This window comes from Felis catus, chromosome B2 (genome assembly GCF_018350175.1).
Source record: "Felis catus isolate Fca126 chromosome B2, F.catus_Fca126_mat1.0, whole genome shotgun sequence".
Taxonomy (NCBI): Eukaryota; Metazoa; Chordata; class Mammalia; order Carnivora; family Felidae; genus Felis; species Felis catus.
In genome coordinates this window covers 143124519-143151753 of record NC_058372.1, presented here as the reverse complement: position 1 = coordinate 143151753, position 27235 = coordinate 143124519, and the positions used below count along the sequence as shown (strand labels likewise).

The window sequence follows — 27235 nt, the reverse complement described above, 5'->3', positions numbered from 1 at the left end:
GAAGGTACACAGATCTTCCGCCAAATGGTGACCACCACTGCTGCTCTGCGTGGACAGAAACCCTGTGCGTGGGCTCGGAGCCGCGGTTTCCTTTCCTTTCCCCTTGGGGGATGATGTGACCTCCCTGGGGACTCTCTCCTCTTCACCCCCTGACCAGAAACCAACCCCAGTATCTATAAAATACAGCAAGGAGACGCTCAACGCTCATGGTTTAATATGCTTACAATTCTTTCTAGGTGATTGGATTGTGATTTCTCATTTTTCATTAATTTCATTTCCTTTAACTTTTCTCTTAGTGTTTCTGGACTCTCCAACTTTTCTTCAAAGAGCACGCATTCCTTTGGACTTGGGAAATGAACCCCAATACACAGGATTTTTTAAAAAGTATATATTATTAACCCCTAGCTTAAAATCCGTCACCGGTCCTTCATCGGCTGGCCTTGCCAAGTGCATAGAATCCAGAGAGCTGGGCTGGCCCCTCGGCCTCCAGGACCGGGGACCCTACCGACTTTACCTTCTGGCCCCCTGTCCTCCTGCCCTCACTTCCCCAGCCCACCCGGGGCTCGCACCCACTCCCTGCACCCACATGAACCCGGCCTCTGCTCCTGGACCTGCCACGGTCCAGCCGCCAGGGGCCTCCACCCTCGGACCCCACCTCCTCCTCCTTCTGGCCGGCTGCAGTGTGCAGCACGTGCCGCAATCTCTTCAGGAGGCCCTCCCTGCACCTTCCCGCACCCAGGCTCTTCTGGAAGAAACCCCAAACCGCACTGTACGGCGCGTTCCAGGGCTGTTTCTTCACTGGCCGAGAAATGCCCTGACGCCAGACTCGGTGGCTTTCTTTCTCTAGTTTTTTTCTTTTGTCTTTTTTGTCTTTTTGGACTTCTCGGTGTCCAGCAATGTCAGACACCCGGCAACTTGACCCATGAACTTATCCACAGGATGTTTGCTTGGGTTTCAGGAGGTCTACGCAGCAGTTATAAATCACTAGAGGTTGTTTCTCTTTGCTCCCCCAATAAAGGCCACTTAGGAATAAAACCAGGAAGAGTATTACGTGCAAAGGACCAAACTAAACACAGATGACATACCGGGGATGGACGTTACCTGCAGCAAGGTTCCCCCCTCTCTCTGTGCACTGTTCCACCTGGAGCCCCCGCCGTGCTCTCTGCAGGCTGCAGCCCAGGCAGCGTCTGGCTGACCTTCGATGACGTAATGCGTAGTGCGTTGGCCGTGGGGACCCTCTGACTGGTATACTGTAGGTGCTCATTCAATGCTCGTGGAAGGAGGGAATTTCATATTTAGGTAGCCCGTGTGTCAGGAAGGGTTCAGTCCATATGAATCAGGGCATTAAACAAGGCACGCAGGGGGAGCCGCAGGGAGACTTTCCGGCCTTGTTTCCTGCAGGCACTGGGGCACCTGACTGGTGGGAGGGGCCTCAGCGCCACAAGCTCCGCCCCCGTGAGGGGCTGCCCTTCTGCAGCTGGCCAGGCGCTTGGGACTCAGCCAGTGTCATGTGGGCTAAGAAGGCTGGGCGAGCGTTTAGAAAGTGCTTACCTTTCCTCCTTCCCACATTAAGCTCCAGATTCTCCGTTATTTTTGAATTCTCCTCCTCTGTCCTCTCTCCAGAGTTTTACCAGCCCCGAGGCTGAAGAGCCTCAGAGCGTCACCCTTTAGGAATGTAAAATGATTCTTGCCCCAACACAGCTTTGCTTAATAACACACTCTACAAATTCAGGGAGCTCATTTGGGTAAAACACAGTTTTTCCTTTTCGTCCCTTTGCTGCTTTCTCCAAACAAATTCTAAGAAAGACTGCAACATCAGCAATTTGGCAATTTGGGACTGAAATAGAGAGTCTAGAGTCTGGAATCTCATGTCTTTTTCTGATTGAAAAAGTAAAAATTCTTTGAAGTGTATAAATTTGTGCTTGGCAGTGCTTGCATCTGGCGCTGTTGCATTTTTCACAGACCAAGCCAGAGCAGGGAACACTATTCCTCAACCCTTCCGCACCAAGATTCTCTGCCCTGTAAACCTTCACACGCCAGGAGTCCTCCTGAAAAGGAGTATAAACCCCCTTCAATCACGTCTGACCAGAATGATGAATCCCTCCAAGTGCCTCTTCTTCACTGTCCTAACCATCCTGTCCCCACCTACAGTGACATACACCACAGAACCCAACACCCAAAACCAGGCAATCTGTTAAGCGCCCTCTGAAGTATCAGGTGACGGAAAATGGGAGAAAGCTTGGTTAGGTGGCCGCCACCTATGTATCCAATCACGGAAGTTCCTTTCTCTCTCCCGGGTGGCTCAAGCACAGTGTTGGGGGTGTCGGATATTTCAAGGGGAGAGGTCAGCTGCAGCCCACAGCTGTGTGCCTTGCTCCTTCCATGGATTCCGGCTTCATGTCGTGATAACGATAATGATGACCAGTTGCCATGTAGACTCTGCATGGAATTGCGTGCACAGCGACCATTAGATTCCTTCATTATGTTCTGGAACAGTAGAAGACAGTACCACCTGAAGCTTGAAAGAGTGAAGGGCCCATTGATCATGTTGAAGGGTGCTTTAGCCCACAGAATATCCCCCAGACTTTTGAACACCACCTCCCCCACCTCCCTATGACCCCTGCCCAACACTCTGGAGATTGTGTAAGAGTGCCTGATGGGGACTGGAGTTTGCATTATTTTGAAGCTGGGAAAATGAGGTTTGGGGAGCCAAAAAGCTTTTCTTTTTTTTTTTAAGGTTTATTTTTGCAGGAGAGAGAGAGAAAGAGAGAGAACTCATGAGCACAAGTTGGGGGGGGGGGCAGAGAGAGAGAGAGAGACATAGAATCCAAAGCAGGATCCAGGCTCTAAGCTGTCAGCACAGAGCCCGATGTGGGGCTCAAACCCATGAACCGTGAGATCATGACCTGAGCTGAAGCGGATGCTCAACAGACTGAGCCACCCAGGTGCCCCGGTTTTCTATCTTTTGAGGTAGAGATTAGAATATCTTCTAATTCCTCTTCTAGAAGAACTGCTTAGACAGTGTCCTGATGAAACCCTGAATGCAATAAAGTAACCCAAATTAAGATGCTCTAGGCTGAATGTTGCTGCTAGTAATGTCAATTGGGCATTTTACTAGCACTGTTCCCCCTTGGAGCTAGGCTGCCTTGTGCTTGAACATTATTGTTCTTAGAGTGTGATCATATCTAAGAACTGTTTCTAGGACTTTGGGAGGTAAAGACAAGGGCAGCAGGGACACCTAGCTGATTTTCTCTTCCCCTGACCCTGGAGGGAATGATAGGAGGAGGAATGGAAAAGCATGGCACACACACTGGGCTGGACACTGAGGTCCCCTGCATGGCATTTTACTGAATAACTAGGACTGAGAGAATGGACAATGGGTGATTTTGGACTTTGGAGTGTTTGATGGGCTGTGTTTGTTCTGTTTAGCTCAAGGAGTCAGACCACACACTCTGGATGGCAGGGGGCTTTTCACTGAAAAACAATGGATGTTTTCAACCTCAGTCATTGGGGGAAACACTAATCCTGAGGCGAGGTATCTAGAAAAGGAAGACTGTGAAAATTGAAGAGTTGTTGCAGTTCTCATGGAGATGTGACCCAGGCCCTGCCATGTGGTTGGGCTGGGACCAGGTAAGAAGCTCCCTGGGAGGGGACCTGTGGGGTCATTCGGGGGCCTGTGTATGAACCCTAAGAACAGACCCTTCAGAAACAGCTGTGTTTTACTCTGTGAGTTGTGATTTCCTAATCCCAGGGGCTCTTGGTGAAGTGTCATTTGGGGCAGAGCCCCATTTCACTCATGCTATGGGGAGCTGTGAGCATCTGTGTGGTGATCTCCTAGGGCCACTGACAACCAAAGCAGCAGTCATAACAGCGGTGGGAGCCAGGCAATAAGCCAGGGGATTTTAGCAACTTATCTAGCAGTGTGGTATAGAGGGCAGCTTCTAAAATGGCCCCTGAGTTAATATCCAAAATCTATAAAGAACTAATCAAACTCAACAGCCAACAAACAAATAGTACAATGAAGAAATGGGCAAAAGACATGAACAGACACTTTTCCAAAGAAGACAGCTAGATGACTAACAGACACATGAAATGATGCTCAACATCACTCATCATCAGGCATATACAAATCAAAACCACATTGATATACCAACTCACACCTGTCTGAATGGACATGAGCAAATAGGAAACAACAGATGTTGGTGAGGATGCAGAGAAAAGGGAGCACTTTTGCACCGCTGGTGGGAACACAAACTGGTGCAGCCGCTCTGGAAAACAGTATGGAGGTTCCTCAAAAAATTAAAAATAGAACTACCCTGTGACTCAGCAATTGCAGTACTGGGAGTTTATCCAAAGGATACAGAAATGCTTATTTGAAGGGGCACATGTACCCCAATGTTTATAGCAGTGATATTAACAATAGCCAAATTATGGAAAGGGCCCAAGTGTCCATCAACTGATGAATGGATAAAGAAGATGTGGTATCGGGGCGCCTGGATGGCTCATTTGTTTAAGCACCAGACTTCAGTCCGGGTCATGATCTCGCAGTTTGTGGTTTTGAGCTGACAGCCCAGAACCTGGAGCCTGCTTCAGATTCTGTGTTTCCCTCCCTCTCTGCCCTTTCCCTGCTCACGCTCTGTCTCTATCTCTCAAAAATGAATAAATGTTGAAAAAAAAGATGTGGCATATATTCACAATGGAATATTACACCGCGATCACAAAGAATGAAATCTTGCCATTTGCAACAAAGTGGATGGAACTAGAGTGTATTATGCTAAGCGAAATAAGTCAGAGAAAGATAAATATATGATTTCACTCATATGTGGAATTTAAGAAACAAACCAGATGCACATCAGAGAGAGGAAGGAAAAAGAAGATAAAAACAGAGAGGAAGGCAAACCATAAGAGACTCTTAAATACAGAAAACCAACCGAGGGTTGATGGAAGGGTGTTGGGTGGGGAGATGGGCTAAATGGGTGATGGGCATTAAGGAGGGTACTTGGTTTTTTTAATTAACCAATTAATTAATTAATTTTTAAATTTATATCCAAGTTAGTTAGCATATAGTGCAATAATAATTTCAGGAGTAGAATTCAGTGATTCATCCCCTACATATAACACCTGGTGCTCACCAAACACTTGCCTGTTGTCTATTATCCCATCCCCCAACCCACAACTTCTCCAGCGACCCTCAGTTTGTTCTCTGTATTTAAGAGTCTCTTATGTTTTGTCCCCCTCCCTGAGTTTATATTATTTATGCTTCCCTTCCCTTATGTTTTGTGTCTTAAAGTCCACATATGAGTGAACTTACATGATATTTGTCTTTCTCTGACTAATTTCACTTAACATAATACACTGTAGCTCCATCCACTTTGTTCCAAATGGCAAGATTTCATTCTTTTTGATTGCTAAGTAATACTGCATTGTATATATATATATCACATCTTCTTTATCCATTCATCCATCGATGGGCATTTGGGCTCTTTCCATACTTTGGCTATTGTTGGTTGATAGCACTGTTATAAACATTCGGGTGCATGTGCCCCTTCAAATCAGCATATCTGTATCCTTTGGATAAATTCCCACCAGCAGTGCAAAAGGGTTCCTCTTTCTCCGTATCTTCACCAACATCTGTCGTTGCCTGAGTTGTTAATTTTAGCCATTAATTTTGCTGATTGGGAAGCGGTACTCCATCACTGGGTGCAGTGAGAGGAGCCAATGACAGCGGATGACCAACAGAAGCAGTACTTAAAAACACACTAACTGGGGTGACATAATCAGGCATGTTATGATGGCCAATTAGGCACTAGGGAACTTTTACTATAAAATTATGATATTAGAAGGAAATGCAATTTACTTTGTAGTCACAGATTAATGAGGCTAGAAAAGACTGGTTATTTGAGAAGTACTTGTGAATTATTTATTTCCCAAAACTATGTCTCTTACACTTTGCTTGGATCCCCTTCTCTCTTCCTCACTTGTTTTCCCATTGCCTCCCACCTGGAAGTGGATTTCCTGCCTTCCTTGTTGAATCAGTGACTCAGTCGAACCAGGTGCCTGCCTTTGACTTTAGTTCATCCCAAAAGAGTCGACTCCCATTGGCTTCTCTCACTGCCCCTAGTGATGGAGTCCCGCTTCCTACCCCCCGCAGCCACCCTGTGCTCAGGTCTGGGTTTGGGGACATCACATCCCAAATAGCACCAGGACCTCAGAGCCTGCATCAGACGTAGTTTGCACCTGCTCAAGAAAGACTTAGTGCAGTTGAGGTATAATTGATCTAAAATGAGTTAGTAACAGGAGCAAAGCGCAATATTTAAATCACTACATATCGTGATCAACATCATACGACTTTTAACTTTGAAGGCTTCAGACAACAAACATGCTCCACACGGTCTGTTTGTTGGGATCGCTGTTTCAAAAGGAATTCAGGAAAGAACCCTGAATTCCTGGGATAGACTACAGGCCAACCCATGCTGGCCATGTCACTCTGGCCTGTGGTCCTTTTACCAGATGGGATCCTTGGTGTCCATCCACGAATGGTGGCAGTTTCAGCCAAGGCTCACCACCGCAAGGGTCTGGAGGAAGCCTAGGGGAGCTCTGCCGTCCATGAAGCTGCTACCTCCTAGTTCCCCATACTTCTTAGGTTTCTTCGGTCCGATTCAGACCAAAGGCTACTTTCTCAATGTGTTTTTACTTGTCTGGAATCAAACAGAAGTAGAGAATTGGGATGTTTCACCACTTAAATTTGGAATTATAATATCATTAATTCCTCATCGGCTTCTGAATTTCTGAGATAGGGTGCCTGACAGGCGCTCTCTTTCAAGTTGCCTTTGCGATGTTACCAGCTGTGCTGACATACCTTTAAGGGTCGGTGAAACACTGGAGAACAGTTCCTGCAATGAACAAAATGCTGTGTCTCAGAGATTACCATCACTTTGTGGTCAAAAATATTTTTTCCTGTATGACTTGTCTTATATCAAAGTGTCTGGATTATGTTCACTGTAACCATAAACTGTTAGGAAGGTTTTCTTGAATACACTAGCCATTTGTACCTCTTCATTCTGGATGACAAAAAACAAACAAACAAACAAACAAAAACAACACAGCACCACCTAGAAAGACAACAGGATCCACGAGTGTGATCACTTTCTCATGCCTGACCTTCCCGCGGATGTTCCAAAACAAAGATGAAATCAGACAGTGAGGCCTGCGGAGTAAATAATCCCTTTCAAGTTTATCCATATGGCATTCCTGGTCCTGGAAAGCTGATTCGTTTCTAGATCAAAGGGAGGTTGGCTGGGTGGACCCAGGGGTTAACAATGCTGAGTTCTGCAGGATGCTGATGATGCCTTAGCCTCAGCCTGACTGTTGGGCCGGGTAACTCGCAACTCTTCCATCCTGATAAACTTAGTCACCAAACCCTATCTTCCTACCACCGTTGGAGCGAGCCAGGGATATTCTGCAGAGGGCGGGAGTGCTCATCTGGGGCAACAGGAAAGTTCAGACCAAGGGAAAAAGCAAAACTGAACTGCGTGTGTCCGAATTTCTTTCCTTGGCAGTGGGCGTCCAGGGATCTGGCCTTGGCCTGGGCTCCGGGAACTGGCCTAGCATGGAGGAGGGGTGCGGCTACCCATCTGGAGCCAAAAATCAACATTCAGGGTCAAGCAGGCAGACTTGGAAAAATAGGAGGGGACTGAGCAGAGAGGTTGCAGCAATGACACTGTAAGCCAGGACTTCAGCATGAGCGAAGACAAAGGCACACAGAGAAGAGAAGCCAGAGCCCCAGGAGATTCTGAGAGGGACAGGGCCCCTTGTCTCTGGGTGGAGAGGGAACATGAGGACAAACTCAGCACAGCACAACCAGGGTTCCCAAGCCAGGAATGGAATTTAGAGAGTTGACAAGACGGAAGGGAGGCCAGAAGCTGGTGTCAGAGTCACAGTCTAGTGTTAGCAAAACAGACAAGTTCAAGTAAGGACCAATAGCTGCTGAGATGGGCTGGTCCACGAAACAGGTTTTAGTTTCCGCTCGTGTTAATAAATCAACCGATGCCTGATTCATGGGAAGATCAGGTATGTTACCAATAGGGCCAGGACTGGGAGGGATGGACTTCAGACACAGGAGTTCTGATAAATGCTATTCTGCAGGATTCCCAAACAAAACAAAGCAAAAACAAGGCAAAGCTGCACTTCACATTTATAATACCATACACTGCATTAGGGAGTATATTCTCTGTAGGGGAAAACTTTAATTTTGAATAAGCATTGGTGAGAACTTAAGTCCTTAACTTACAATTTCCATGCCTGATGCTAGAAAGCTTCCCACGGGGTGACTCCTCATGTCAAAGTGGGTTTCTCCTCCGTTGCCCACCTGCGTCCGAGGTCTGGTGCTGGAGGATCCGTTCACATGGTGATATTCCGTATCCCTGGACCTCTGTCTGAGCTGGGTAAGTCAGCAGGTGCGTGGCAGGAGAATTCCTGGAAGCCCTTCCTGGATCAGGACCGATGGCCATGACTTAACTATATACATGGGAGACACTGTGAGATTAAATATATACATAGATCTCCAACTCAGCTTCTCTTTTAAGAAGACAGATCTCCAAAACTCCCCTGGACTCGCCAGTGCTACTTGACATCAGGGAAGTGTGACAAAAGGGAAGTTCAAGTGCAGAGAGGTAGTGTCTTGACCGCAGCAGCCAAAATATCCCGTGTGCGCAGTTTACCAGAAGCAGGTGACCCCGTGAACACGCTGCTGGGTGCCGGAGGTGTTAGGAGAAGCCCAGCAAATGGAAAGCCCAAAGCTGAGGCACCAGTGGCTGGAAAATCAAACCTTTTCCCAAATATACTCATTTCTCAGAGGTCCTGGTCTTGAGCTTCTCGATTTCATTTTCTCCCAGAGAAGAGTCGATTTTTAATTCTTTCTCTTTGGGGCATATTTTCGTATTTTCTTCCTTGTTTTCGCAGTGGGCACTTTAGCTGGCTTCCAGGTGGTGACATAAAGTACTTCGGGTTTTTCACGAATGCTTATTATTGTTATTTGAAAAGCGGAAAATTTTCAAACGTCATAATTGTTGAGGTTGGGGCAGGACAGAAGCGCAGGGGGCCAGCGGCCGACCTGTAGGCCACCCTGCGGGTGCCTGTGTCTCCAGACCACGTCCTCCTCTCGCCGAGTCTGCACAGTTGGTGAAGCGAAGGTCCGGCAGGGCACCGAAAAGGACGTTTACTCCCAGGGTTGAAACGCAAGTCAGTACATTTCAAATCACCAGATTTTTAAAAACTGCGTACAGAATTTAGACCTCCGGTATTTCTAAAACATCGGACATGCCACAAAACAGAGTGTGGGCAAGGGTGGTTTTATAACCCCGCCTGATCTCATGACTCAGGACGCGGGGTTGGGCAGCTCGCTCAGCTCCGCATGGTCCCCTGAGGGGCCTGGACTCAGGGCAGGCCCGGCAACAACCTGGTCCCAGCCTGGCCACTCACCGACCCGGCCTCTAGTTCACCCCCCACCCACCCTCCCCGCTGTGGTGCAGTCTGCAACCTGAGCTACAAGGAGCAGGGAAGGGAGAAGATCCAAATCCCCTCCCGGCTCTGTGGCTCCAGGTTAGAATTCAGGCCTCATTTAAAAATTACATTCCAGAATTTCAGTTTCAGCTTCTCCCCCTCCCCCCCTCCGCCTCCCCTCCCCCCTCCGCCTCCCCTCCCCTCCTCCTTATCTCCTCCCCCTCCTCTCCTTCCTTCTCCCCCCTCTTCCTCCTCCTCCCCTCCCCCCTCCTCCTTCCCTCCCCCCTCCTCCTCCCCTCCCCTCCCTCCTCCTCATCTCCTCCCCCTCCTCTCCTTCCTTCTCCCCCCTCCTCCCCTTCCTTCTCCCCCCCTTCCTGCTCACCTCCCCCTCCTCCTCCTTCTTCAACTTTCAGCCCCAGCACAGAAGAAAACCTACAGCGGCTCCATCTGGCAGGACGAAACGAACGTTTTACGTTTCGCAGAAATGTCTGAAGGAGGGGGTCTTTCGAGGTAAAGTAGCTGGTTCCTCATTCTCCCTTCAGGGCAAGACCACAGCCCAGACCCCGAAAGGCAGGAACTTGCTCCCGTTTAAGAACTTCCAACGCAAGAAGATTCCAGAAGCGTTATTGATCGCGTCATTGCACAGCCCTCTATTCCGTATCTTTAGGTGCCTCGGATGGGGCACTTGAGCCCAGAACGTAGGTAGGTACGTAGGATGCAGCCCGTCTGGGTCCGGGAGGCCCCGGGCTGGGGGTGGAGGGAGACCTGCAGGCAGTGCGGGGGTGGGGGGGAGGTGGGGGGGGTGATGAGGTGGGGGAGGGGGGAAGGGTGAGGGGGTGAACGTGCCACCCACGCTGCCGGCTGTGGGTCACGTCGGCCTCCCGAAGTGTATCGTTCAACTTGAACAGTGTTGTGCTACATTAGCTTTTAAAATTATGAGACTGTTGCGAACTTTTGAAAATTTGGACAATTCACGTGCGCTCAGGCTCACTCACTGCCCACACACACTTAGAACCTGACTGCCAATGTTTCTTTAAAGACTTAGGTGATGTTTCAACTATACTTGAATTAAAAAACAAACAAACTTGGGAGAGCTAGGAACAGTTGAGGCCCTGTTCGCGCCTGGCTGTAGGCACGTACTCCACGGTCCCCATTGCGGCCTGCGGACCTCCCAGGGGGACCACCCGTGTCACCAGCCAGCCTCTGTGGTCATCCGACTTGGTGACCACAGCTAGAGCCGTGCTAACGGAAGTACAATGCCAGCCGAAGGTGCAAGCGAGCAACATAGGTAATGCGCTTTTTCCACAGCCACATTTTTTAAAAAGGAGAAAGGAACAGGTAACATTCATTTTAATGATATGTTTTGTTTAGCCCAACATGTCAAAAATGTGATGCAATTAAAGTAAAAATTATTTTTTTAAGTTTATTTATTTTGAGAAAGAGTGCACATGTATGAGGCGGGTGGGGGGTGCAGAGAGAGAGAGGAAGACAGAGAGAATCCCAAATAGGCCCTGTGCTGTTAGCACAGAGTCTGATGCGGGGTTCCAACTCATGAACTGTGAGATCATCACCTGAGCCAAAAGCAGGAGTCGGACCCTTAACTGACTAAGCCCCCCGGGGGCCCCAATAAAAATGACTAATGAGACATTTCTATTCTTTATTCATACTATATCTTCAAAATCCACTTTTATTCTCTGGCACATCTCAGCTCAGGCTTGCTCCATTTCAGATGCGGCCGGTGGGTGGGAACCCGACAGCACAGGGCACTGTTGTGCTACCTGGGAGAGACGGACCAGCAGTGGAAGGTTAGGTTGGAGAGAAAGACTGAGGCCAGATCATGACCTCCGGGTTCCCCGGTTAGGCAGAATGCTCAGTTCTGGGTGGCCTTAAAGGAGGTGCTTTTGTATTTCCTTTCATCAACAATTAGGAGCCACTGGAATCCTGTTCGGGCGCTTCTGTGCAATGTTTTAAAAGTCCTTGATTTTGTCCGACATTCCTACTCCCATATCTCAAATCCATTTACTCTTGGACTGTCTTGAATGTATATGGAGAACAGCTGAGCCAATGCTTCCAGAGGTTTCCAAACTGTTTCCTTTAGAGTGCCAGGGTTCCAAGTAGGGGCCTCGGAGGAATGGTGAGTGGGAGCGCTAGACCCGGGGCCCACGCCAGCATCAACTGGAGGAGGTTCATCAATCTGACATGTAGTAGCTTGTGCAAGATTGTATTTACAGAAACAGCACTGCTGTTTTTGTGTCTTTTTAGCTGTTTGAAGAATAATCCTTTATGATATAATCTTCCAGAATGGATAAAATAGTCTCTCCTGTGCTAGGTGTTTAAGTACTTGGTGTGATCCCTGTTCCCTGCGTCTGTATGTCTTTTATGGATCCTTCCTTCACTTTGAGTCCCTTTATCCTGGGTGGTCCAATATAAGTTGGGGACCAGGTATGGTCATCACATGCTAAAAGGGGCCATTAAAAAATACAGTCATACGTAATGCTTTAAAAACTTAAAGGAGTTGTTTACTTACCATGTGTCTTCACAAATCTCACGTTAATCAGCGATTATGGATCCGATTGTGCCATTATAAACTTCTAAAACTCCACTTTCTATTAAGTCAGTCAGGACAGTGTTCTTTTGTAGAGACAGATTTCTCGCAAAAAGGAAATGGACTGTGAAGAAAGAATTGGCTCCTAGACCTTCTAATCAAATTGACCACATTTACTCACCCACCCCCGTCCCCAAACCCGTTTGGTAAGCTGATCTCTTAGCAAAAGAGAAAAAGGCTTTCCATTTTTATGACTTACATGGAATAAAGAACAATGTCTCCGCCTCTAGACCGTGACCGTCTCTGACTTTATTGTGATCTGTGGTGAGAGAGGAATTCGCAGAGGAACATTCTCCCAGACGGCCACAGACAGGCTTCTTGGGACAGTTTATCTGCCTACATGGCTGAGCTGCTTGCTCTCTTTCTCCTTCCTCTTCTGCTCACGTGCTTTCTTTTTATTTGAGATCATAATTCATCATTCCTTACCTGCCGATCAACTGAAGCAAGTCATGGTGGTTTCCGACACAACTTCATAGCACCAGGTGGTTTCTTTCAGTGAATTCCTTCAAGGTGAATCTGATGTGTCCAGGCAAAGCCAGTGATGGAAACCCACCCGAACCCAGTAGTATTTGCAAAAGAATTCCCCAGGGTGTGTTCAGTTACAGAGTTTCAGTCAGGTTTCTTGGTATCCTTCACTGTCTTCTGAAAAGGCAAAACAGTAAGGCAGATGTGTCTGTGAAGAAACAATGCTAATGTAACAAAGGTGCGGCGGGGAAGGTATGCTTGGGGCTCTGGGTGGGGCAGAGGCTATATCCCAACACAGGTGTTCAGACATTCAGATTTCATCCAGGAAATGTACTAAGAACCTCATTGATCCAGGGACAAGTGCACAGGACATCCTCCAGAAAGAGGAACAGGGCTGGGGAATCCATTCTGGGGAGAATTTTGAGGGGACACAAGATGGTCCTCCCATGTGTGTCACACTTAGGAGAAAGTCCCAGCTGATGGCTGCGATTCCACCTTCGCTCTTGCACAAGAAAGGATGGAATAATTCCAGGGAGAGTGATGCTTTCATAGGCATATATTTGAATCGGTTCTAACTGACATAAAGAAGTAGGTAATTTGCAAACTTTGATACTCGAATATCAACCTATCACATTCCTTAGAAATGATCCCACAACCCATGACCTTCAGCAACAAGTTCAAGGGTAAAGCAAGGATACAAGCATCTCATCAGGAAAAGATGGCACATTAAATGGGGATAATTAAGGAAAGTTTAATATTACGATTATTTGCAAAAACATGAATAAGCTTAAAAGAAGTGAACATGGAATGATGAAACACCATAGGGCCAATTTCAACAAGGAGACCTTTTGCCCCCTGGGCCTGATGGGGGAAGGCCAGAAATGCTCACTGGATTCCTGAGAGAGAGGGGGCCATGTGGAGGGAGTTACATTCTTTGGGGAAGCCACCAACACTCTGTCTGCAACTCACCTCCTTCTGTCTTCTGAGTTGTTGCTTGTAAATGCCACTGTAAGCCTAGGGCAATGGATGATGTTGCAGCTGCCTATAGAACCCAGCACAGAACAAGATGGACACAGCGGGTTAAAGGGAAAATGCCCGGTATAGGCATCAATTCCAACAGGACAGGGCTGTTCATCGGCCAGAGGACCAGGGAAATAGGGTAATCTAGCTCAGTTTGAATGATCAGAATCTGAGGTAGCAGTACATTTTCTCCCAGTTATCACTATGAAGCAATTGCTACTCTACTAAATGGCCCACTCTGTGTTCTTTCTCGCCTGCTGGACTGTGAGCTCTTTGAAGGAAATACCTGGCCTTTCATCTGTACACAGTTTACTGCACGGCGTTTGACGTATAATAAATGCTCAACAGATGGTGGTGAATTGAATCAATGAATGTCCCAGGCCGCTACTAAATTGAAGCTTTATTCCTTTTGACTCTTTACCTTGGCCAGAATCAGTCTTCAAGAATGGTGCAGACCAATAAAACTAAGAGTTAGTTTTTTGAAAAGAGAAACAAAATCAACTTTTAGCTAGACTTACCAAGAAGAAAAGAGAGAGAGGACTCAATTAAATAAAATTATTAATGGAAAGAGGAGAGAGACATTATCACTGATATCACAGAAAGGCAGACCATAAGAGACCACTCTGAACAATTACACAACAACAAGTTGGAAAAGCCTAAAGAAAAGGATAAATTTGTAGAAGCATACAACCTACCACGACTGAATCATTAAAAATGAGAAAACCTGAAAAGACCAATAACAAAGAGGAGATTGAGTTAGTAATCAAAAACTTCCAGTCAAAAGCAGCTCCAGGACCAGATGGCTTCACGGGGGAATTCTCCCAAACATTTAAAGAAGAGTTAATACCAATCCTTCTCAAACTCTTCCAAAAAAATGAAGATAAGGGAACACTTTCAAACTCATTTTATAAAGCCAGCATTACCCAGATAAGGACACTACAAGAAAAGAAAACTCCAGACCAATATCCCTGATGAATATGGATAGATGCAAAAATCTTCAACAAAATACTAGCAAACTGAATGCAACAGTACATTTTCAAAAAAAGAGCATACTGTGATCAAGTGGGATTTATCCATGGGAAGCAAGAATGGTTCGCATATGCAAATCAATAAACGGGATACACCACATTAATAGAAAGAAAGATAAAAATTACATGATCATCCCAATAGATGCAGAAAAAGCGTTGGATAATTCCGCATCTTTTCATGATAAAAACCTTCAACAAAGTAGATATAGAAAGAATATACCTCACCATAATCAAGGACATATATGACAAGTCCACAGCTAGTATCACACTCAATGGTGAAAAACGAAGTTTTTCCTCTAAGATCAGAAGCAACACAAGGGTGCCCACTTCCATCCTCTCTATTCAACATAGTACTGGAAATCTTAGCTAGAGCAATTAGACATAGAAAGGGGTAAAAGGCATCCAATTGGAAAGGAAGAAGTAAAATTGTCTTTATTTACAGATGATATGATTTTATGTAGAGAAAATCTTAACGATTCCACTAAAAACCTGTTGAAACAAATAAATTTAGTAAAGTTTCAGGATGCAAAATCAACATAAAAGATCATCCCTACACAGTAACAGTGAGCTCTCTGAAAAAGAAAGAAAACAATCACATTTACAATGGCATCAAAAACAATAAAATTCTTAGGAATATATTTAACCAATGAAGTGAAAGATCTGTATACTGAAAATTATAAGACACTGATGAAAGAAATGCCAAAAGATACAAATAAATGAAAGATAGCCCATGTTCATGGATCAGAAAAGGTAATGTTAAAATACCCATAGTACCAAAATCCATTTATAGATTCATTGCAATGCCTATTAAAATTCCAGTGGAAATTGTCACAGAAATGAAAAAAATCCTAAAATTCATATAGGACCACAAAAGACCCTGAAAAGCCAAAACAGGCCTGAGAAAAAACAAACCTGGAGGCTTTACATTTCCTGATCGCAAACTAGATTACAAATGTATAGTAATCAAAATATAATGGTACTAGCATAAAACAGATGCATAGACCCATAGAACAAAATTAAAAAAAAAAACAAAACAGAAATAAACCCGTGCTATACTGTCAACTAATATTTGATAAGGAAGCCAAGCATATGCAATGGGGAAAGGGTAGTTTCTTAAATAAATGGTGTTAGGAAAATTGGATATTCACAGCAACTAAATAAAAATGGGAATATAAATGTAATGCAAGAATATAAATACAATGAGTATTATTAAGCCATGAGCAGCAACATAGATGGACCTTGAAGGCATTGTGCTAAGTGAAGTAAGTCAGACAGAGGAAGAAGAGTACTGCATGATCTCACTCATGTGTGGGATATTAAAGAGTCAAACTCATAGGAACAGTAGGATGCTGGTTGCCAGGTGCTGTGAGTTGGGAAAATAGAGACGTTGGTCAAAGGGTACAAACTTCCAGTTATAAGATGATTAAGTTCTGGGGGTCATGGTGATTAAGTTAACAATATTGTACTGTATGCTTGCAAATTGCTAAGAGAGTAAATCTTAAATGTTCTCATCACCATCTCAATTAAAAAAAGCTAATTATATGAAGTGATCATTTATTAACTCAACTTATTGTGCTAGTCATTTTTTAATATATATATATGTCAAATCATGTTCAACTTATATAATTTTATGTATCAATTATGTCTCAATAAAGCTGTAAAAAAAAAAAAGGAATAGTGTGGAGATCACCTTCAGGTTTAGTTATTAATTTGGGATTAAGAAGCTCATGGCTATAGCTGAACTAAGTGGCAATATTCGAGATCCTGAGACTTTATGGGACCCAGAGGTATAAAGGGACCCAGAGGTTTAGAAGGTCAAGGAACCCAAGTGCTAACAGGTAGGGATCTCAGTGGGGCCTGGGGGGTTTACTTATCACAGCCAACAGGAACATGGACAGGTCTCTCTGTAGGCTGAACTATAATCTATGCATCTTAGTAGAGGCCAAATTGAAGGCCTATTGATAGAACCCTGATAGCAGTATAGACTATAATAAATGGAATAGGCCAAGTGACAAAGGTAAATAATTCTATGCCTGATGAAAATCATATTCTGGGTATATAAACTTACAAAATATACATAGTTACAGGATTGGAAAATTACAATAATTTATTCATTTTGCTAAAGACTTAGGAAAATAAATTGGGCCGTTTTTCAAACTATTGTTTTAGGGAAAGTTACATACATGAACACGGATAAATATACAAGCATTTGCAACAATTTGAGATTTGCCACAATACTTTAACTCTGGAAAACTTCTAGTGGTTCTGCCTTGAGGGCACCGTATTTACCATGGGACCGGGTCTTTAGAGAAATGCATTTGGAGGCATGTATACTTCAATAAAAGAACCACCACAAATTTGGCATGGCTTAGGTATGTTAGTTCTTCCAGAAGCTGGGGACCTGGACCAGTGAAACCCTCTTTCAGGGTAATAAGACCGTCACACACATGATATTCTTAATAAAATTCTACTGTTATCATCTTTGGAGATAATCTTTTGCCATATTTCCGTAGGAAAAAAATAAAAGTCATCAATAAAATTAACCATAGAAATCTTCACCCAAAAGACCTTTTAGGAAAGTGAGAAAGGTCTTTAATTATAGAGAAACTAGTAAGCTATAAAATGAATTCATAATAGGGACTCCACCAATCTGAACTCCTTTGTAGGGCTGTTGAAATTGACCATGCTATATGAAATCTACAAGTTGGAAAACAATACTGAGGACAACTGAGAGATTCAGGGAAAATATCAGCAAATTTAATGTCTGTACACAATATCAACAGCTACAACAGAATATTATCCTAAGATGTAGTGGGTTGAATTGTGTCCCCCCCAAAAGATATACTTAAGTCCTAATCCCTGGGACCTGTGAGTGTCACCTTATTTGGAAAGAGTACCTGCAAATGTAATCAAGTTAAAATCCAATGACTGGGGTCCTAGTAAGAAAAGGAGACAGATTCAGACATGGAGACGGAACACACATTGAAGGAAAGCCGCATGAAGACAGATGCAGAGATTGGAGTGAAGCAGCTGTAGGCCAAAGAATGCCAAGGGCTACTGGCGTTGCCCGTAGCAAGAAAAGGCAAGGAAGGATCCTCCCCTAGAGCCTTCAGAGGCAGCCCAGCCCTGCTGACACCTTTATTTCACACCTTTGGCCTCCAGAACTATCAGAGAATAAATTTCTGTCCCTTCAAGCCACGTAGTTTGAGGTAATTTTGTGATGGCAGCTCTAGGAAACTGATAGAAATGTAAACAAAATTGAAAAACCAGTATTTCCTGTTCTGTGCGCAGTAAAAACCTGGAAGCCACCCTGGCACTCCCCCCCCCCCCCCATATTCAGTCTGTGGCTGGGTCTTCCCAATTTCACCCCTACCTCTGTTGGCTGCTCCATTTCTCCTTCTCCCCGCCATCTCCTCTCCAGACTGGGGCTCGAGGACCAACTCCACCGCAATGGCCTCTCTCCAGGCCTTCCTGCCCCAGAGTTTCCTCAGGCTCCAATCCTTCCTCCTGCAGCCAGGTTGGCCTGAAAATGTAAATCCAATTAAGGGGCACCTGGGTGGCTCAGTCGGTTAAGCACCCCACTTTTGATTTCGGCTCAGGTCGTGATCTCATGGTTTGTGGGTCTGAGTCCTGCGTTGGGCTCTGTGCTGACCGCGCAGAGCATGCTTGGGATTCTCTCTCCCGCTCTTCTGCCCCTGCATGCGCGCACGCTCTCTCTCTCTCAAAATAAATAAATAAACATTAAAAAAATTTTTTTCTTAATGTAAATCTAATTACACCCTGCTCCTCACTGCCCTCCCAACCTCTCCATTCACTTTTATAGGGCTTTAGCCACTGATGCCTTATGTGGTCTGGGTCCTTCCAGACTCTCCCTTCATCCCACTCTGTCGCTTGCTCCCTGCTCTCAAGATGTTGCAGCCTTCTTTCTGCTCCAAGAATTCTCGGAGCTGTATCCTCTCCCAGGATGTTTGCACATGCCATTCCCTAGGCCCGGCGCTACTCATGCCTCCCCTCTCGTGTTAGCTTTACCCCCAGTCCCTCCCTCAGAATCGGTCAATCTGCACCTGACATGCTCACAGCTCCTGAACATTGTGACAGTTAGCCCGACTCATAATTACACATCTGTTTCCGTGGTATTTGAAAAACGTCTATCTCCCAAGCTACTCTGTAACTCCGTGGCCGGTTCTGTTCCCAGGGCCTGACTCAGCGGGGGCACGGAGGAGGAAATCAAGCTGTGACTGAGCGCCTGAATCTGTTACATCCTTTCAAACTGTCCTTTCCAGTAACTACCACCTTTTTCTAGGAGGGAAAAAACCCACAAAAGACGTACCCTCTTTACCGTCCCTTCTTCTTACTCCTTCCATCAAACTTGAAAGAATTTGAATATGGCTGACCAAAAAAAAACAAAACAAAAAAATAATCTAGCTACAGATTTCAGCCCCAGGCTTGCGGGATTACTGAGCGATGATCGCATTGATTGCAAGAAACATTTTCTCATTAGAAAAGGAAAGACCTCTTGAAAAAGATCTTATCTTGTCTCTAAAGCTTTTTGTCAACATGAGCCGGCACAGCTCTTCACAAATGTCTGGTCTGCCTCCACTCGGGAAGCTTTTTCAACTACTTTACTGATAAGACGATTGGCTCTGATTAAAAGTGAATTGTTCATGAGACCGGTCTACAAAAGATAAATAGAAAACTGTGCTTTTAGGTCAGGAAAAGAGCGGAGCGTTTCTGGAAGACGCTGACCTCCCTTAAATGAGTCGCCCTCTCTGGGTGGTGACTGGTGGGGCTCTGTCCCTCTCTGGCCAGAACGCACGCTTCGTCTCCAACACATCCCCCTGCGCCTCCAAAACTGTCTCCTCCTAGGCAGCTCCTGGAGTGCTCTCCTGTCTAGAAGAGTGGTCCCCAAAACATCTAGCACCAACCCCTCCAGGACAGTTTGTAACTATCTGCAGGTGACTAAACATACTCCAAATGCTATGGGTGTGTTGGGGACTGCCATTTCTCTGCAGCAGCTGGATGTGGCACACAGAGAGCAGCAGCACCTCTACCCCACGCTGGGGTGGCCGCTCTGGGAGAAAGACAGCTGCGGGGGCCCCTGCTCCTTCCATCCCTTCCCCGGGTCTCCAAAGCAGCTCCTTCAGTCCTCAGACACACGCTCTGAGACAGCCACCGTGACTTAATCCGAAGTCCCTAGGGAGGCCAGGACCCCCGTGACCACGACGAGAGGACGTCAAAGGTCCGGAACACAGGAGGGAGCCCCACCTTGCCATCAGCCCTGAGGCCCTCCATGCTTCCCTGGCCAAGGCACCCACTTCCGGTTCTAAAGAGAGAGGACTTCCAGGAAGGGGAAGGGGTCCATGGGGCGGACGACGGGCTCATCTCCACCTGCTGTTATAAAACACAGTGTCTAACAAACGATACAGCCCACATAGCTGCAGAGCACCCCTTCACCATCCCAAAAGACCTATTGCTTTGTTGGCAACTTGCCCAAGAACAGCTTTGCATGACATTTGTTAGTTTACTTGTATTTTATGGGTTTGTTTATACGCTGTATTTATTTATTGATGCAAACAGATATTCACGTGCTCTTTAAGGTTATATAAAATGAGGGTTTACGGCAAGAACCCAAAGGGAACCAAGAGCCACATGGGGCTGTCGGCTTCTTCTGAGCTATAAAGTCACTCCAAGTCCCAGAGCCTCCTGAGACGGGGATTATAGGAGGAGGAGGCTTCAGGGAGGGCTCGGATGGTGGTTCAGACATATTGAGAAGCAGGTCAAGCACCTCGTGTGTGCATCTGCCCCAGCCACACCAAGGAAGGGAATGTTAATAGGTCACCGCTCAGTTTTACCCAAAGGCACCTCATGTCCTGCTTGGATCCTCGTTATCTTCGTCTTGTGCACCTGTGTGACCCCCGTGGCACTGTGTGACAAGGGCCACCAAGAGTAAAAAAACAAAAAAACCCTGCTTGGAGAGGCTTTCCCTAGAGCGGATATGTGGCCTGGCAGCCACCAACATCCAATGGCAGTTTCAACTCTAGCACTTTACAAATGTTCAAATACCTTAATTCTCACAGAAAACATAAAGCCAGATATCACTATGGCAGTTTTGAATAGGAGGGAGCAGCAGCCTAAGCGACAGTTGGTCAGTTGTGGGGCATCTGGGATCTGACCCAGGCTCGGGGCTTGCTTCAACGCTCACACTTCCGTGCACGACACAAATCTTCAGGGGAGCTTTGCAGGCTGGCTGATGGCATCCTTGCTGCTCTTACGCAGTCTTGTACATCCCCGCGCAACTGACTGGTTTAGTTTTGTGTGGCAGGAACTGGTTCTCGTCGTCATGAGCTGGAGGGGGCAGAATTTAACTTGATTTTTCAGAAGTAGAACGATTAGGTATATTTCTGGTTCTGAGCCCCGTTCAGTTAAAAGCTAAACACATCCAGACATGATTTTTGTCTAGTCATGTCTGGGAAACTCCGTCAGATGTATTCCCTGTTTATGCTTCATACTCAACTCTCCATGCCCGTCCCAGCCCTGAGGAATGTTATCAAATCTGGATGCCAGGAGGGAAGGCGGCAGAAACGATTATGCCAGACCACATCTCTTTTCAAATCCTTTCTGTTTTATACCTGGCTCAGTGGCTTTTGAAGTTAATGGTGAATGATGCTCATTTTTTGTTTTCTGGCCCCAAAGGGGTAGAGGGTCATAAGCCAACTGTGTGGGCTGTGGACTGGAAGGGAATGGGTTGTGTAAAGAAATCCTACGGTGGGGGCAGGGAGGGGTGGGTTGGTGGAGCGTAAATAACCACTTATCAGAGGCTTACACTGACTCCCCCGTACAAAACAAACCCCTGTCCCTGCCAGCCATCGCTTCCTCTCCTGGACCCAATTTTGTTTCGTTCTCTTCATAAATGTATCACCTGCTCGCCTGCATATTTATTTATTTGTTCATCCTCTGTCTCCCATTCCCCCCTCCTCCACAAATATTGTAATATCATTTACTTGACGGGTGGGCTTTCTTACGTTCATTGCTGAAATCTCTAGCAGCCAGAGCAATATCAAGCCTAATATCAACTTTCATGACATATTTATTGAATGAACTATGAATTGAATCCACAAACTCTCCCACTTCAACTGGTTTTACAACAAGATCCAGTCTTAGTCTTACAAAACTACTCTGTTAGTGACGTGCTGTTTACACATCTCATTCCCCCCAAATCCACCAGCGCATGATCAAGGTCTTGGTAGTGGAAGACCGTTTCTCGTTATGGCCCATCAGACTGCAGGGCATTTTACTCCTGTACCACATTGCAATAAAAGAAACCAATAGAAAAATGCAGTCAGTCTGTGTATTTCCAGTGGCTTGCAGAATCTAAAGGACTTAACTACAGAGTAAGTGGCAGAAATAAATGGGACAAAGCAGAGAAAACTCTTAAGGGGTGTATGTGTTTGGAGGGGAAGTTGTTAGAAATCTAGCTGGAAGTTTGAGCTAGGAGTGGAAGTTCATTTTTTACCATTGTTGGCCAAATATTCTTTCCCATTCCAGAAACATATCCAAGCCAGTATTGGTGTCAGCAGGTGACCCGAGGATTATCTGTTCATCCATTTCCATGGTAAATACTGTAACTATGGAAAAATCAAGCATTCCGGTTCGAGCAATATGATTAATTTCTCTCTGTTGACAATATTTTGCATAGTTTTAAAAGATAATAGAATAATGAACTTGCAAAAAATGCAAACGTTATGTAACCATAGTTGCCAAAGATCCAATATTTCAGATGCGTGAACACCAACGAGTAGCTAGGTCTAAATGGGAGAATTTGGAAACGTCAAGAAAAGTACTGTGCCGAGGAATCCCTCTCTGCGGAAAATCAGTCGGGCTGCTCAGATTTCCTGTTACTTCCTTGATCCTTTTAGTTTTTTAGCTTAGCACGCATTCCCAAACTGGATCCTAATATTTTCCCAGCTATTGCTTTTAAAATTCTGTCGATCAGTTCCTCTGGCTTGTCCCCTAGATTCTGCTGTTATAGACAATTCTCCGTTGACTTTCCCCTGTTGCTTCTCTGATTTGGGTTTTCTCGTGCTGCATAATCTAGTTGTGTGCATTGGCTAGTATGATCTGTTGAGAGGTTATCCATGCTCCACTTGGCCTCGGTTTTTAAAAGTGATCTGAGCAAGTATAAACCTTGTTATCAGCCAATACATCTTTGGGGCTGTGTGGGAATAGCCGTATAACATGAGTGGCAAACTGAATGTTCAGCATCCATTAAAATTGCATTTTTCAATTGATACCAAAGATAATACAATGTATTTGGAAATATGCATGACCATTTCCCTTGCCGTCTATATGTTTGACATTAAAGGTAACTCAAATCTGGCAAAAAAAAAAAAAAATTCTGGTAGTATCTTTACACTGTCAGCTGGCAGAAAAAGTGAATCTGGGATGGAGGAGGTAATTTTAGCCTATGGCAAACATGAGCTCCCTAAACAATGAGGTGCCTGTTCAGCAGGAAAGCAGAGGGAAGGCAGGGAGCCTGGCTCTGGGTCCCAGCAGCTCCTCAGGGACCAGGTGGCTGAGGAGGACCCGAATGCACTTGTCATGGTGGCTGTGCGACCAGGCAAATTTTCAGGGGGTGAGGGGGAAAGGGCCTCAGAAGCTGTGCAGTATTTAAAATAACTACCTGACTCTTTTTCCTCTAAAACTTCATGTCCTGGATCAAACCCTGCTCTCCATTATGATTCTGGAGGAAAGATGGAGCATTTATTGTCCTTAGATCCCCTTCAGGGAAGGGAAGAAACACTCACGCCCTCTTCCTGTCATGAGGAGAAGCTCCATCTAAAGACAAGACAACCCCGGGCTATCAGCGTCTGCCCCAACACAACCTCAGTGCTGGAAGGGGAGTGAACATTGAGAACACGGATGTCTTGGAAATAAGGGTTCATGAATTTATTAGTGCCTGCGCTCTCAGACTCAGACCTCACAACGTGTATGGCTTGTCTGCAATTTCAAAAGGAGAAAGAAAAAGGGTTACCTAATGAGCTAGCTTATTAACGAGCTAGGGACTTCCTAGGCATGCACGCGCTCACTCATGCTAGGTTACGGACTGCGGCCAGATGTTATGCCACAGGCTTGGCTTAATTAGCACTGGAATTGTGGTTAAATATAAATGGTAATTTAATTTGGGGCTAAATGAAATGAGTACATGAAATTGAGGTTACTCCTAAAAGCTGAAAATTACTGATAAAAAAAGACACAGTTGTAAGAAGAGCCTCTGTGGGCACTGGAATGAAATCAAATCAAATCAAAGTGGAGTTAAACACCAGTTTAGACCTGTTCCACCTAGTCGTCTTGATCTTATAATTGTCGATCGTAAATCATGTTGATTGCTCAAGTCAGAGTTTCGGATCCCAGGTCCCGCTGTGTAAAAAACATGGCTCTCCGGAATTAAGAGGTTGAGACAGAGAAGACGTGTCTCTTTAATGAGAGAGGTAGCAGAAGCCCGCCTTGGGTCCAATCTTTTGACTCTCAAACTGTTCAGAGCAACTGGGGGAAGAGAAAAGGGTCTGTTACGAGTTGAGTCGTGTACCCGCCGTGCACCTCAGTCATATATTGGAATCCTCATAACTGGTACCTCAGAACGTGACTTTATTTGAAAATAGAGTCATTGCAGATGTAATTAAGCCAAGATGAAGTCATACTGGAGTAGAGTGGGCTCCTAATCTATGATATGGATATTTTGTCTTTGCAAAGAGACTACCATGTGCAGAATGAATATGAATCTTGTCTTTACGAAAAGAATGCCATGTGCAAAAAACAAGGCACATACAGAAAGAAGGAAGACAATGTGAAGGCACAGGGAGAACGCCATCTGCAAACAAGGAGCCTCAAAGACTGTCGGCAAACCGCCAGAATCTAGAAGAGAAGATGGAACAAAGTTTCCTCACAGCCCTCAGAAGGAACCAAGCGTGGCTGCACCTGGATCCTCGCACTTCTGGCTTCTAGAACTCTGAGACGATACGTTTCCAATATGTTTCCGTTGTTTAAGCCACCCAGTCTGTGACTTAATATGGGGCCAATATGAAAACGTAGCAAAGCAGCCACCTCTGTTGGTGGGCCATGATACTGGAACATAACCAGATTTCTTTCCTGCTGCCATCTTTCTCCTAGTCAGAGGTTACATTTTGGGGTTAGTGCTGACAATGGGACACCGGTAACTTGGCAATATAGTATTTTGGAGGTAATCCTTGAGGTTCCCTCCACGGTGGTCCCCTGTACCCATTACTTGCCCCACCACTGGTGGCGTTGATGGTGTTCTTTGTGCAGAAACCTCGGGGGAAGGGATGGTTAGCCGAGAGTAGAATCAAAATCTTGGCTCAGTTTCTATACAAGAGCTGGAAGTTTGGGGGAGAATTTTCTCTAGGGATTCACAAGCTTGACCTTGACTATAAGGAGGAAAATGGTCTATGGAATTTAGGACATACAACTTCCATACATGGAGTGGGGAAGAGCGTGTGATGATGTTAGGACAGACGAGAAGTTTCTCTGTTGGTGATTGGTTTGGGCTCAGATGCTAGTGAGTTCCGGAGGAAGATATTCCACTCTGTTTTGGGCCCAGCCCCTGAAGATGGGAGAATGAAAGAAATTCCAGAAACCTTGGGGGGTGGGGAACCTCAGCTTTGTCTCTGAATGCAGAAGGGCAACAGGCCTTATGGGGAAGGCCCCTGCACAACGGAGAGCAGCGTTGGTAGGAAAGAAATGGCTTGTGGATCACTGAGGCAGAAGGGAGGCATCCACCATGGAGAGGATACAAAAACATTCTGTTCCCCTGACCGTGGTGCAGAGGTGCCAGGGGGATCGGCAGTGCACATCTGGGGGGGGGGGGAGGGTAGAGGTAGTGTCACACATATGACCTGGGGGTGGGGGTGGGGGAGAGAAGTGATATGCAGATGCTTTGATCAGGACTCAGGAAGGAAAGGTGGCAGCAATGGAGAGATCCTATCAGTTGGAGGTCAGAGGGGAGGTGTGGGCTGTGGTCACCTTGTAATGCATAAATCTATTCTATGGCGAGTACGTCCAGTCAAACTCGGACGTGTGAAGGAGGTCTGTGAATGGGCAGAGGAAAGAGGTAAGAAGTGAAATAGAGACCCAGAGAGGGAAAGTATAAAAGACCACTTTTTCCCTTCTCTGGGACATGTACCATGTTGTCTTAGTCCCCTTCCATGTCTTTCCCCTCCTCGTGCACACGCACACATACACACACACACACGTGACCTGTGTAGAGTAGTGAGGTGGGCAGGGCTGGAAAACCATCCTGTCTGACGTGGTTGTGTTGTGATGCTTATGGAGAACCGAGCCATAGGCTCCACCAGAAGCTCTGCTTTGGGCCACAGTGGACACATGCACGAACACTTCTCCATCTCTCTTGTTCCTTTCACACTTCAGCAGACCTGAGGAAGAGCTCCACGAACCGTCCTGTATGGCTAACCTGTGTTTTACTTGCCAACCAGGTCTCAAGAAGAAAAGATATCTCTTTCTGCTTTCCCAAATTGTGAAGGATTATTGAATATGAGCCCTTTTATGCTGCAATGGATCCATATGAACCTACGAAATGGTGAGGGATCCATGAAATTATATTTTAAGCAATACTTCTAATCTGTACCTTGTATACCCATCCTTTGTCCAAACTTATCTTTCCCCTCTTATCACCAGCAATCATTGTGAGATGTGTATACTTTTAACCTGAAATACAGATCTTATATAGCTAAATAAACTTTGCAGATCTGGTTCACACAAATTGGATTGGAAACCAAATAAAATTTGCAGCAAATGATTATTGATGGTCTTACTAGTTTGCTTCTATAGGTATACTGTCTACTCAAACCTCCTCAGAGTTAGAGAATATTCTTTAGTTAATAAGAATTACTTTAGGCTTTATCTACCAGTTGCAAACCCTATACCCTAAACAAAGTATACTAGTGAATATGAATACATAAATATGGCTTGCCATATATATGCACCACTTAAGGTTAATGCCAGTTGAATGGTTTACTAAGAAGAGGGGGATAATGTTCCCATATTATTCTAATTAGTACAATCCATGGGGAATAACATTTTGAAATGGAATTATTAACAGAGTTGCAACTGTCTTTTATCTAGAAAAATGTTTTTGGCCAGGTGTCGTTAAATGTATAGTCTGCAGTGTCCTCAAGTTGAGAAACATGACTGGCAGTCATTCCTCCCACTCAGAGGGATCTCCAAATCTGTCTCACTTCTCACTGGGTAAGTGGTTTTGTTGGAGCCCAAGGCTTTCAGAAGTACTCTCAGGAATGGACTACAAGCTTAGGAAGAGTCATGCTGTCTTCCTTAAGTCTAACTATTCTACAACTAGATATTGTTACAGTGCCATGGTGTTGGATCAATACACACACACACACACACACACACACACACACACACAATCTCCAAGTTCTTAAAGTCAAATGTACAGTAGATATAATCTTTGCCATTTCACAGATGATAAAACTGAGACCCACAGGTCAAGTAACCTGCTGCCAGAAACCTATACCCCGTGGAGGTGTGATCCAGACCAAGCCAGCCCAACCCCACTATGCTTTGT

The 27235-nt window shown here is 45.4% G+C and overlaps 3 long non-coding RNA genes across 9 annotated transcripts in view; 1 reads left to right on the top strand and 2 right to left on the bottom strand.

The window, feature by feature from the left end:
• Positions 1–10096, bottom strand: part of LOC109500016 — a 14383-nt gene extending 4287 nt beyond the window's left edge. For 2 of the 6 annotated variants that reach the window (XR_006598456.1, XR_006598457.1), the window contains exons 1-5: positions 9884–10096; positions 8291–9304; positions 6860–6893; positions 6508–6698; positions 1102–2487 (exon numbers count right to left, since the gene is read on the bottom strand). This is a non-coding gene — a long non-coding RNA (uncharacterized LOC109500016). Of the gene's footprint in view, positions 1–1101; positions 2488–6328; positions 6699–6859; positions 6894–8290; positions 9305–9883 lie in introns of those variants that run through there. The other 4 variants (XR_002742540.2, XR_006598458.1, XR_002157653.3 and 1 more) reach the window with 4 other exon arrangements.
• On the top strand, positions 9108–27235 carry LOC123385600. Its single transcript, XR_006598460.1, has 4 exons — positions 9108–9240; positions 10044–10203; positions 26127–26230; positions 26776–27235. It is a non-coding gene; the product is annotated as an uncharacterized LOC123385600 (long non-coding RNA).
• Positions 11145–18264, bottom strand: LOC102901267. Of its 2 annotated transcripts, XR_002742539.2 has the most exons (4): positions 17993–18263; positions 12533–12748; positions 12306–12365; positions 11145–12170 (listed from the first exon to the last, which is right to left on the bottom strand). It is a non-coding gene; the product is annotated as an uncharacterized LOC102901267 (long non-coding RNA). The 2 variants fall into 2 exon arrangements; XR_002157652.3 differs by having other exon boundaries at positions 12306–12748; positions 17993–18264.